The sequence below is a fragment of the Dermacentor variabilis genome, chromosome 2 (assembly GCF_050947875.1).
Source record: "Dermacentor variabilis isolate Ectoservices chromosome 2, ASM5094787v1, whole genome shotgun sequence".
Classification (NCBI taxonomy): Eukaryota; Metazoa; Arthropoda; class Arachnida; order Ixodida; family Ixodidae; genus Dermacentor; species Dermacentor variabilis.
Window position 1 is genome coordinate 119,739,931 of NC_134569.1, and position 12,126 is coordinate 119,752,056.

Sequence of the window (12,126 nt, forward strand, 5' to 3'; positions counted from 1 at the left end):
CAGCCGCGTGCGTCGCGTCACGTATATCATGTGCGCGCGCCGGTTTCCAAACGGCAGATGCTTCGCAGAACTATATTCTGGTCCATATAGCAAACGTGAGGTCTGCATATCTTTTTCTGTATCTTCATAATCTTGAGCAAAATATCAATGACAAGAATGCCAAGGGTTCTTAGGACCATCCTGCGACTGAAGTGACTTGCGATAGCAAATTATGCAAGTGCTTAATCACTCTGCAAACACCAGAATGTGGTACATGGTGTTAAGAATGGCCCAGCTGAAGTGCAAGTTTTGCCAGCCAGTTGCGACAGCGGCGGCAACTTTTATTGGAACGCCACCGTTGCGCTCTAGCCTCGTCGCCGTTGTGACTGAATGTGTTCGGCGGACCAACTGTTGTTACGGAGCCCACCACCGCCACCCTGGTCTGCCGCGAGCGGGGGAGCGCTCGCGGGAACGTAGCTAGAGGCTCCTTCCCACGCGCCGTCCAAGACGCAAGACAATGGGCATCGGGCCGCGCGGCAGGGGTCAGCTCGGGGAATAAAAGGCACCTTTCCTGACACAAGCCCCGAGTTCTACGAAGTCCGTCTGACGTTGGCTCCGGACCGTGAACCTCGCGCAAGGAAGTGTGTGTAAACCGTCCCGCAAAGAGGCGACTCGTTTACGATGACTGGTCGGCCGTTTCCGTCACCTGGGTATCGGGGGAGGACCGTGTGTTTATAAACCGCTGTTGTGCGGCTGCTAAGGGCACGTTCTCAAGCAGTCATGTTAGACTGATGTACTTTCTCTCGCAGTCATGCTAGACTGATGAACTGCGTGTAGATACTGTAAATAAACCCATATTCCTCGTTCTCGATGAGAAGCAGTCCTTCCCTTCATCAACGTCCTCAGCGTGGATAAGTTGGACGACGGCATGGGCCAGCTGCCTTCTAATTCATGCCCTCCAATCTTGACAACGGGTTACGAGCGATAGGATTGAGCCCCCAATCCTAACAACTGGCTGACAGCGGTGGGATGGACTTTGCGACGTGGTGTTGTGTCTGCCGCGAGTGCTTGGTTCTTGCTTTGACTCTCTAGGCTTCATTTTGTGGTTGTTCTGTTTAGAACTGTAGGGAAGCTAGATTGCTGAGTGTTAGCTAGGTTGTGTTTTCCTAGCTAGATTTAGCTAGCAGGACCAAGGAAGTAAAGCAGCAATCATGGAGTTAAGGACACTGCTGAGAGACGAGTTGTTGATTGTTGGTGAGGAACTGGGCCTAGATGTACGCAAGGAAATGCTAAAATCGTAATTATTGCAGCTAATTTCCGAACAGGCCAGTGAGGAAGAAATTGAAATGGGGTTTGAACTTCTGAAAAAGAGAGAAGAACGAGAGAGAAAAGAATAAGAGAGAGAGGAACGCGATAAAGATCGCGAGTTAAGAAAAATGCAACTTGAACTTGAAAGCAAACGTTTGGGTCTAAAGGAAGTGAAGGGGCTCTGGGACGATCAAGTAAGGCAGAATCATACCGCATGGACAGGCTATTAAAGCCATTTGAGGTCGGGACCGACATAGGCTTGTTCCTATGCAATTTTGAAAGGACTTGCGAAAAGATGAACTTCGGTCCGAGTACATGGCCACAGCGGTTGCTGTCTATGTTGCTGTGTGAGGCGGCGGAAGTAATCGCCAGACTCAGTGTACAGGATGCATAAGATTATGCAAAAGTTAAGGCTATAGTCTCCTGAAGAAATACCGCCTTTCAGCCGAAGCCTTTCGGCAAAGGTTTAGAAGCACAGGCAAGAAAGATAGCGACGGGTATCCGGAATTTGCATACGGCTTAAAGGCCAACCTAGTCGAGTGGCTGAAAAGCGCAGAAGCGTACGACAGAAGAGACATGATCATTGAATGCGTACAAAAGCATCCCCCAAGCTGTGAAACTGTGGGTGCAAGACAGATCGAATGTAAACACTGTGGAAAGGGCGGCTGAATTAGCCGAAGAGTACGCAACGCGTAGAAAGTTGAACGCCGAGGACGGTAATTGGGACGATTGAAATGGACCGCGGAAACCACTTCCGTTCAAAAAGGGTTCGCAGACTAGACGATCGAAGCCTGTAGACGTGGAGGAAAAGCCCTCAGAAAAGAGCGAGGAGAAAACTAACGGGGAAACCGTACAAAAAGAGCAGAAAAGAAAATTCGAATCTTTTAGACCAATCCACTGTTATAAATGCCACAAACTGGGACATATAGCTGTAAACTGCGGGAAGCCCCGTGTAGTTTTTTCCTACGTAGAGGAAAAAGACGAGAATATGGAACTTTTGAGCCCATATCTTCACGACCTGCAAGTTAATGGCAAACCATGCCGAGTGCTAAGAGACAGTGCCGCCACGATGGACATTGTCCATCCGTCTTACGTGACGGTAGATGACTTCACCGGAGAAGTAGCATGGATCAAACAGGTTGTAGAAGAACACAGCGTGTCTGCCCATAGCCAAAGTCAAAATCAGTGGACTACTCGGGGAGCTAGTGACTGAAGCTGCAGTTTCCAAATTCTTGTCACTACAATGCCCTTACATTTTTTCGAATCGTTCAAATCGGTTACTGCGTGAAAAAAAGCTTAAGCTGGGATAGGGCGTAGTACAGGCATTGGACCCGAGGCCAAACTCGTAAAATCGCGTCGCTTTCGGCTGAAAATGCACAAGCTGCTCCAGCGGAAGCAGAAAAAGGAATAACTTCAATACCCGAATCCGAGCTAGGCCCGAGGGACATAAAAACACTTTAGGGGAGCCTGCCAGCTGACTGACTCTAGTGATACGCTCATTGAGAGCGTATCACTAGAGTCAAAGTTCAAGCCTGCAGGAAGAGCAAGCTGATGCACTCGCAAGCGAGACAGGGTCATCACTATCACCGGCCTCAAAGAACTTTGATCAGCTCTTACGTGTGGATAGAGGGTCACTGGCAGTCGAGCAAAAGAATGATGAGAGCTTAGCTAAATTACATCACACAGCTAAAGAAGGCATTGCTAGGCGCAACGTGACGATACATGAGAGAGGAGGATTGTTGTATCGGCACTACAGAGATCGAAAGGGTAGGATTTTAGATCAGTTAGTCGTATCTACTAAGTACAGGGAGGACCTTTTGAGTCTCTGTCATGGAAATGGGTGGTCCGGTCACCTAGGCACAAACAATATCGGGTTACAGGTACTTGTTTACCATGCTGTGTCCGGCTACAAAGTTTCCAGAAGCAATCCCTCTGAAAGAGCTCAGCTCCACCGAAGTAGTAGACGCGCTTTTGACAGTGTTCGCACGAGTTGTGTTTCCAGCCGAAATTCAGACAGATCAAGGGTCAGTATCCACCAGCGCACTGACTTCCCCATTCTTGCAAAAGTGCGGGGTAAAGTTAATACACAGTTCCGTCTGTCACCCTCAGTCAAACAGTGTAGAGAGGTGGCTTTCAGTGCTTAAGCGAGTTTTGCGTGCGCTCTGTTACATGCACAAGGAGGACTGGGAGAACTGTCTGCCGGCAACTTTGTTTGCTTTGCGAACGGTTCCACAGGAAGCGACAGGGTTCTCGCCAGCAGAACTAGTGTATGGGAGGACACTCCGTTCTCCACTAAGAATGTTAAGAGAGATGTGGGAGGAAAGAGGAGAGAGTCCTACAGTGGTTGAATACGTGCTAAATCTGCTGGAACGACTAAGCGCAACCCAAGAATTAGTCGAAAAGAACATGGGAGCACCTCAAAAGAACGCCAAATTCTATTACGACAAGAACGCGAGGCTTCGTACGTTTAACACCGGAGACCAGGTACTGATCCTCAAACCTTCAAGAAAGAACAAGCTTGAAGTTCACTGGGACGGGCCCGTTAAAATGTTGCACAGACTTTCAGATACTAACTATGCTCTGAAAATGCCCGGTCGCAGGAAGGAGGTTAGGATATATCACTGCAATGTGATGAAGCCGTATATAGAGCGGAGCGGAGTCGTTAACTATACCATCAAAGAGCAGGATGGCACTAGTAACAAGTTTAAGGAGTATAGGGCGACCTCCAACTCTGAAATCGGCCTAGAAGAAGTAGTAAAACATTCGGTAAGCTCGCACGCTCTAAGACCCGAGCAGCTAGATGAGCTAAAAGGGGTGTTAGGGGAATATCTCGACAGATTCAGCGATCGGCCAGATAGAACCGAACTAATAACGCATGAAATAGAGCTGACATTAACCGAACCAGTAAGATCAAACCCTTACAGGGTGTCTCCAAGACAGAGAGAGATTATGGAGGCAGAGATACAGCGCATGCTAGAGTTGGGAGTTATTGAGCCCGCTGAGAGTGACTACACGTCACCGCTAATACTGGTAGAAACTCCTAACAAGGACCCCCGTCCGTGTGTTGACTACAGGAAGTTAAATGCCATCACTAGGGATCAGCTGTACCCGATACCCAACATTGAGGAACGAATTAAAAGAGTTAGCGCTGCTAAATGCATTTCAACTATAGATCTCGTGCGGGGGTATTGGCAAGAACGACAGAAAGCTGAGCTAGTTGGTAAGGATTCATTATGCAAATAGAAGTGAGGCGTGCAGACAGGACACAAGAGTAGAGAAGTGGACAACACGGTATTGGCAAGTTCCCCTTTCAGAAAGTGCCAGCCGCTATGGCGCATTCATCTCACCTGTAGGCACTTTTCGCCCTCTCGCATTTAGCTTCGGGCTGAAGAACGCGCCGTTTAGCTTCTCTAAGTTAATGGATATTGTCCTAAAAGACTTGCAGGAGTTCGCCTTGCCATATCTTGATGATGTAGCAATTTTTTCGGACAGCTGAGAACAACACGTATTGCACCTGAAACAGATGTTCTCACTGTTGAGGGAAGCCGGCTTAACGATGAAAGCGGAAAAGTGTAAATTTGGTTGTTCACAGGTTACTTATCTGGGCCATGTTGTCGGCCAGGGCACGAGACGGCCGGCCGAGCTGAAAATAGCTGCGATCAGGGAATTTTCTCAGCCGCACACGAAAACAGACATTCGTTCATTTTTGGGACTTGCGGGGTACTATGAACGGTACATTCCGAATTATTCGCAAATGGCAAGTCATTAATGGACGCCCCTACGAAAGGGAGCACTGAGTAGCGTACACTGGGATAAGGACAAAGAGAACACTTTCCAAAGTTTGAAAACACTATTGGTTTCTCGTCCTGTGCTTCGCGCGCCAGACTACATAAAGGATTTCATAGTTCAATGCGACGCAAGCGATAGAGGTATGGGCGTGGTACTTAGTCAGGTCGGCGACGATAACGAGGAGCATCCTATCCTCTATGCCAGCCGTAAACTAAATGTAAGAGAAGAAGCCTACAGCGCTTTAGAGAAGGAATGCGCTTGTTTAGTTTGGGCCGCCCAGAAGTTGTGTTACTTGTGCGGAGCGAAGTTCATCTTCGAGACCGACCACTGTCCTCTGACGTGGCTCAATCAAATGTCGCACAAAAGTGGCCGCTTGCTCCGATGGAGCCTCACTGTCCTAGAGTACAACTTCTCCGTTAGATATAAGGGAAAGTTGCATAGCAATGCGGATGGTTTTAAGCAGGCTAATTTGAATTCTGCGTTTGAGGGTCCCGCCTGAATTTTAGGGTTACTAGTGTTAATTTTGTTAAGCTAAGAAGATCCCCTCTCATTTAGCAGGATTCCCTCCATGATTGCTGAATTTGTCAGCACGAAATTGCTTCAAAAATTGGCATAGCGAAATGTAGCATTTTTTTTGTTTTGTTTCTGCACTTATGTTTTCTTTGAAGCCTAGCGGGTCTAAAGTGAGAGCCAAGGTACGTCATCTCGGCGCAGAGCCGTGTTATTTTGCTGTGTTCATAGGAGGTTGTGGCCAAGTACTGCACCAGGGTGGCCAATCTTGCTCTGGTGAGGGAGTGCGTTACCGGTTCTGGTCACCGGGATCAGGCCACACTCCAGGCCTGTTTGTGCAATTTTATCAACACGCGGATTTTTTTTTTTAAATCCGGTGGAAAATTGCCGGCACCGGGATTCGAACCACGGACCTCTTGCACGCGAGGCGGGTGTTCTACCTCTACGCCACCGCTGGACTAAAGTAATGCTTAACAGTCTCGGGAGAGAACAGCAATTTACAATAGGCAGCGAGGCACTGGAAGTCGTAAGGGAATACATCTACTTAGGGCAGGTAGTGACGGCGGATCCGGATCATGAGACGGAAATAATCAGAAGAATAAGAATGGGCTGGGGTGCGATTGGCAGGCATTCCCAAATCATGAACAGCAGGTTGCCATTATCCCTCAAGAGAAAAGTATATAATAGCTGTGTCTTGCCAGTACTCACCTACGGGGCAGAAACCTGGAGGCTTACTAAAAGGGTTCTACTCAAATTGAGGACGACACAACGAGCTATGGAAAGAAGAATGATAGGTGTAACGTTAAGGGATAAGAAAAGAGCAGATTGGGTGAGGGAACAAACGCGAGTTAATGACATCTTAGTTGAAATCAAGAAAAAGAAATGGGCATGGGCAGGACATGTAATGAGGAGGGAAGATAACCGATGGTCATTAAGGGTTACGGACTGGATCCCAAGGGAAGGGAAGCGTAGCAGGGGGCGGCAGAAAGTTAGGTGGGCGGATGAGATTAAGAAGTTTGCAGGGACGGCATGGCCACAATTAGTACATGACCGGGGTTGTTGGAGAAGTATGGGAGAGGCCTTTGCCCTGCAGTGGGCGTAACCAGGCTGATGATGATGATGATGATGTCCTTGTTGGATGTTTTGGGGCGGTGACATCACTACACAGGTGGTCGCTGCGAGCCAAGGCATCATCCCCCTGGCCACCAGCCGTTCTCTTCCTGCCCAGCGGTTGTCAGCGCTGGACAGTCGAGATTTTCTGGGCCATGGAGGCGCTGTTAAGAACGGCCCAGCTGAGGTGCAAGTTTTGCCAGCCAGTTGCGACAGCGGCGGCAACCTTTCTTGGAACGCCACCGTTACGCTCTAGCCTCGTCGCCGTTGTGACTGAGTGCGTTCGGCGGACCAACTATTGTTACGGAGCCTGCCACCGCCGCCCTGGTCTGCCGCGAACGGGGGAGTGCTCGCGGGAACGTAGTTCGAGGCTCCTTCCCACGCGCCGTCCACGACACAAGACAATGGGCACCCGGCCGCGCTGCAGGGGTCAGCTCGGGGAATAAAAGGCACCTTTCCTGACACAAGCCCCGAGTTCTACGAAGTCCGTCTGACGTTGGCTCCGGACCGTGAACCTGGCGCAAGTGTGTGTAAACCGTCCCGCAGAGAGGCTCCAATCTTGACAACGGGTTACGAGCGGTGGGATTGAGATCCCAATCCTAACAATGACTTGTGTGCGCTGTCGTATAGCACTTCGAAGTGCTCCTTCGCGTCTCTCGCACATGCTTACCCTAACGTATGTGTTCTTAATGCTCTTGCTCATCAAACGCCACTTCAGGTGCACGTTGACGAACTTGCGTTAGCAGGGTGCAGATTCTACCCACCTTGGAGATACCTTTGTTTACTGCGGCACTGCCCCATCTGAGACGGGGCAGCGACATATATATAGTCACCTGGCCTGGTTGAGTTAATCAGAAATGCTATGCATGCTTTTCATTCTTGGGTGCCTCGATAGCAGCGTCGCTTCTTTATTGTCCAACGGATAAGGTGACCTATCTTCCCCCCAACATGCAGGTCAGGGGGCAGGTGCGGCCACCTCAGATGCAGGCTGGGAGGTCTTGGGTCCCAGCAGCTTCAGCCAGTTGGACAAGCCGGAGCGGGAGCTCAGAGTCCAAGCTGCGCAGCAGGGTCTCCCAGGTCTCTACTACCTATATTGTGCGTACCCCCTGGAGAGTACGAGCATTCCCATATTATGTGGTCGAGGGTCCCTCTCGCCCCACAAAGATTGCATCTATCGCTCCTGGCCTCGGGGAACATGTGGTTCGCCATAACCGGGTGTGGATACGTATAAGTTTGTAGTCGTCTCCACGCGACTGCTTGTTTGTTATTTAATTTCGGGTCTGGCGGGGATACCAGTCTGCAATCCAATCTATAATGCTGCGTGATCTCCCCAGATTTTAGCATGCGCTCTCCGCTCCCTTTGTCATCGAGGGGCCCCGCAGTGGCTCAGCGGTAGAGATCTCGAGCGAGCTTGTGGGCCACCTCATTGCCGGGGATGGCTTCGTGCGCCGGAGTCCAAATTATTTGAATTTTTCTATTCTAACTTTCTCTGTTCCTAGGATTCTGGCCCCTAAAGGCGAGATCCTTCTCTTACAAAAATTTTGTATGGCAGTTTTGCTGTCACTGATCAGAAATTTCGCGTCCGTTCCAGTGCAAGCTAACGCGATCGCAATTTCCTCGGCAACCTCTATGCTCTGCCCGCGCAGAGTGGCAGCTGTCAAGGGATTACCCCGGCCGCTGACAGTCGTTGCCACCGTAAAACTGCCGCCACCTCTCGCTGCGTCCACACAGGTCCCGAAATTTTGCCAAATTTGTAATGCTTCGGCTCGTTTCTGCTTCCTGTCTTTGTTATGTTCCGAGTGCATGTTTTTTGCCAGGGGGTGATAATCAGATTTTTTCTGACTTCCCTATCGACCTCCACCTTTTGGGTGGGGCCTCCATCCGAATTTATTCCAACTTTGGTCAATATGGCTCTTCCTGTCCTCTTGGTGCTATGTCTCTCAATTTGAGAAGTTCGCATCGCTTCCGCCAGTGGGAACTCTGGTGCTAGTGTTTACAGGAGCTGTAATGGGGGCAGTAAAGCCAGCATGGGAATTATGGGAAGTACATAGCTTTGCCTAAAGTTCGTCTTTTTGGCTTCAAATGGCTTCTTGACTTTGTAAACTCGTCATTCTCAAGAAAGTACTGCGCAATAAATCATTAAATAAATGCTATTAGAATTGTCTGACAGCATGATTCGAGCATAGAAGCCCGATATTGAAACCATTATGCGACGGCCATTTGCATAGACAAACGACACAAAAGGCCCTTATGGTTTGTCGCAGGCAAGCCAGTGCCTTGAAAGGCTTGGAACGTTTCGATTTGGCCACCTCGACAAGCTGAACCATTGCAATTAGTAGTGTTCGTGCGGGTTTGCAGCATCTTCTGCACTTCGAAAAGTATAGATTGCTCCGAAATTTACAACAATGAAGACATAAAGCACAATAAACAAAGCCACAAGAATGTCTGAATCCACAAGCACGAAGATCAGACAAATCCCTGTACTGCCCATCATTCCCATTGCAGTGCCAGAGTTCCCTCTAGTAATTACTGTTGGAAACTCCATGGTACAGGTTTTTGACCTTGCCACGAAAAAAAGCCTTCACAGAACATCGCAATTTCCCTTATAGGAACTATGCATGTTTTGGGGGCAATAAAGGTTATAAAATAAGAGCGTTCCCGACACCCCACCCTCTGTTTCTTGCACACTCTTTTCTGACCTTCACCAACTAAACAAATTAGGTTTTACAATGCTGCACCTTTGTCAATGCCATTTAATTGGATGGCCCAGTGGTACGATTCAAAAACCCAATGTGATAAAGAAGGACAACCAGTGGTTTCAGGAATCTGTATCATGACATCCTTGGTAGACAAACCCCAAGTGAATTTTCTGTGACAGTGGGCAGTTCTAGACAATTAACTGCTACGGTAATGAAGAAGCCCAGGGTCAAGCATAGCCTCTTCTGGCTAGAACTTACCAGCTTTTTTCTTATCTTGCTTGTTTGAGAAAGATTTCAATGAGAGCTGGAAATGTTCACCTAAAGAAATGTATAACATGCTACTCCACATGGTTAGGGTGAAATATCAAGTAATCCCATGACACACGGGTACTGCAAAGTCCTTTGAACTAAGGGACATCTACTGTCAAGGCATACACGCGAGGTGACACGACAAAGGAGCACCTCCTTTCTGGTAAGGGTCCCTGCGGAAAGGGAGATATCCAAAGTACTTTATGGGCATAAAGGTGTAGTCCGCCTATGTAGCCCATCAACAACACAAAAGTTGCTGAAACACTTTGCAGTCCTGGTGATAATTAAATTGCTTTCAAAAATGTTTCTTACAGTTAACAGACGCCTAATTTATCTTGCAGTGAGCTTTTACTGCAACCATACATTTAATTGAAGCATATGCAACTGACCCCGTCATAGATGTCGCCTTTGTCGCATCACCACACTCGCCTCAAGCAGCTTCATCCAAATTTTTTCCAGCCATTCTTTCACTGGCCCAGCACTACAGTGAAATAGAATATATGGGCAGTGTGCCACTCGACGTGCCCTGTGTCACGCAGTGGTGCTCGTAATAGCGGCATTGGCGTAGCTAACTATTGAACACATCTAGAAAACCGTAGCTCTACCCATGGCCAGTCTGGATGCCAGACACGCATTCGAGACCAGCCACGCCTCTGCACTAGCAGCGTGCTCGCTCATTGCCCATTGCTGTTGACAAGGAAGTTCAATTTCACTACTAACAAGGCACCACACAGATAACAAATATGTGAATTGTAATGCTGCAGCAGCTCTCTTATGCATCATGCTTTCATTTCTTTTGACTGTATACTTTCTTGTTTTGCACTGAACAGGTGCACAATGTTTTGGCACTTTGTCAGTTTCAGTTAACACAAGCAGCGTCTTCCGTTTTGCTGCCACGCTTTCTGAATAAAATATAAGGGAGATCGCACCATACCGTGTGTGATCGGCAAAGCTCCTTTTCGTAAGGGGTCCTTCAGTGCAATGCAAAGGGGTTTACTTCAAAGGACTTTAGTTCACCCACGTGTCAGGAGTATTAGGGATTTATAAATGGGGCAAATCATAAAGGACTTTAGACCTGCATGTCGCAAAAAGTCGAAAGTGCCTTTTGCTTTGTGCAAAGCAAACGCAGCATTACACCAGAGTACAAGGCCATTTTACAGATTAAGGCAGGCAACTCGACAGAGGTTTAACAAACTCAATTCTTGATGTTATGAAATGCTTGCATGTACTATCGGCATTAAAAGAAACACGAACAGCGGAGCACATGACTGAAGCTAACTGACGGTATAGTGCGCGCCATCTAGTCATCAGAATTAAGAGGTATGCACATCCGGTTCGATGACGCTCCCCCTATACTGCAACATTTTCGTATCTGTTCTGGTTTTCTTTAATATTAAAGCCAGAAAAGAAGAAAACTTAAGGTAAAATATTGCAGTGTAGAGGAAGTATTATCGCATGGTGTAGTTTGCAGAGTCATCTTTCTCGCTTTCAAATAAAGCAGAACCAGAACAGAGTAAAAAAATGGCAGTACAGGGGGAGCATCAATGTGCAGTGTGGTCAAACCTGATGAGAGCGCCAGTCAATGGTGATGACCAAACGGCGCATACTGTACCTTCAGTTATGCTTCGTCTATGCACTTCACTGTCAGTGTTCCATTTGACACTGATAGTAGTACATACAGTCAAAATCCCCGGTAACGAAATTCTTGGGACAAAGAAATACTTTTGTACCCTGGCTAATGCCCATAGGATTCAATGCCTTTCGTATCTCTCAACAACGAAATCTCGCTGTACTTCAATCTCGCATCAACAAAATTTGCCAGAATGTAACCCCACATATTCCCTACTCGCGCAAGGCTAGCATGCTCCAAAATATGCACAAATGCGATTGCTTTGCATCAAAATTGCATAAAATAGCACCACATTACACTCGCGTGGGTGCCGCCATTTTTGTTTAGAGAAATAACCAAGTGCCGGAAGTGATCCCACCGAAACAAGTCATGGCCGCCATCTTGTTTGTTTATTGCCCGTTTGAAGCAGCAGCATGTTGCTACTGACATGCGAAGATGGTTTTTGCAAGCCTAGTGCAATACGTAATGTGCACCTCGGTGAGAAAAATGCAGCAAGAACAAGGAAATCCATGTCCCACCAACGTGGAATTGTTTACGTCGCTTGAAATGGCGATCGCAGCATGGAGTGCCCCAAATCGGGTAAAAATTGAGTGTTCGTCCGGGAACACACATTCTTTGCTTCAAGAAGGCTAGTTTTGGTGCCATCCGACAAGCATCATGTGTGGATTCGGTGCAGGAAGTGGATTTGTGCGAAAGGGCCGTAATCTCGATCAACTGCCTTTGGGTATACGAGATAAGATCAATTTCGTGCTCAGCACAGGATGCATCGGAGCCTAGAAGGCGTCGAGAAAT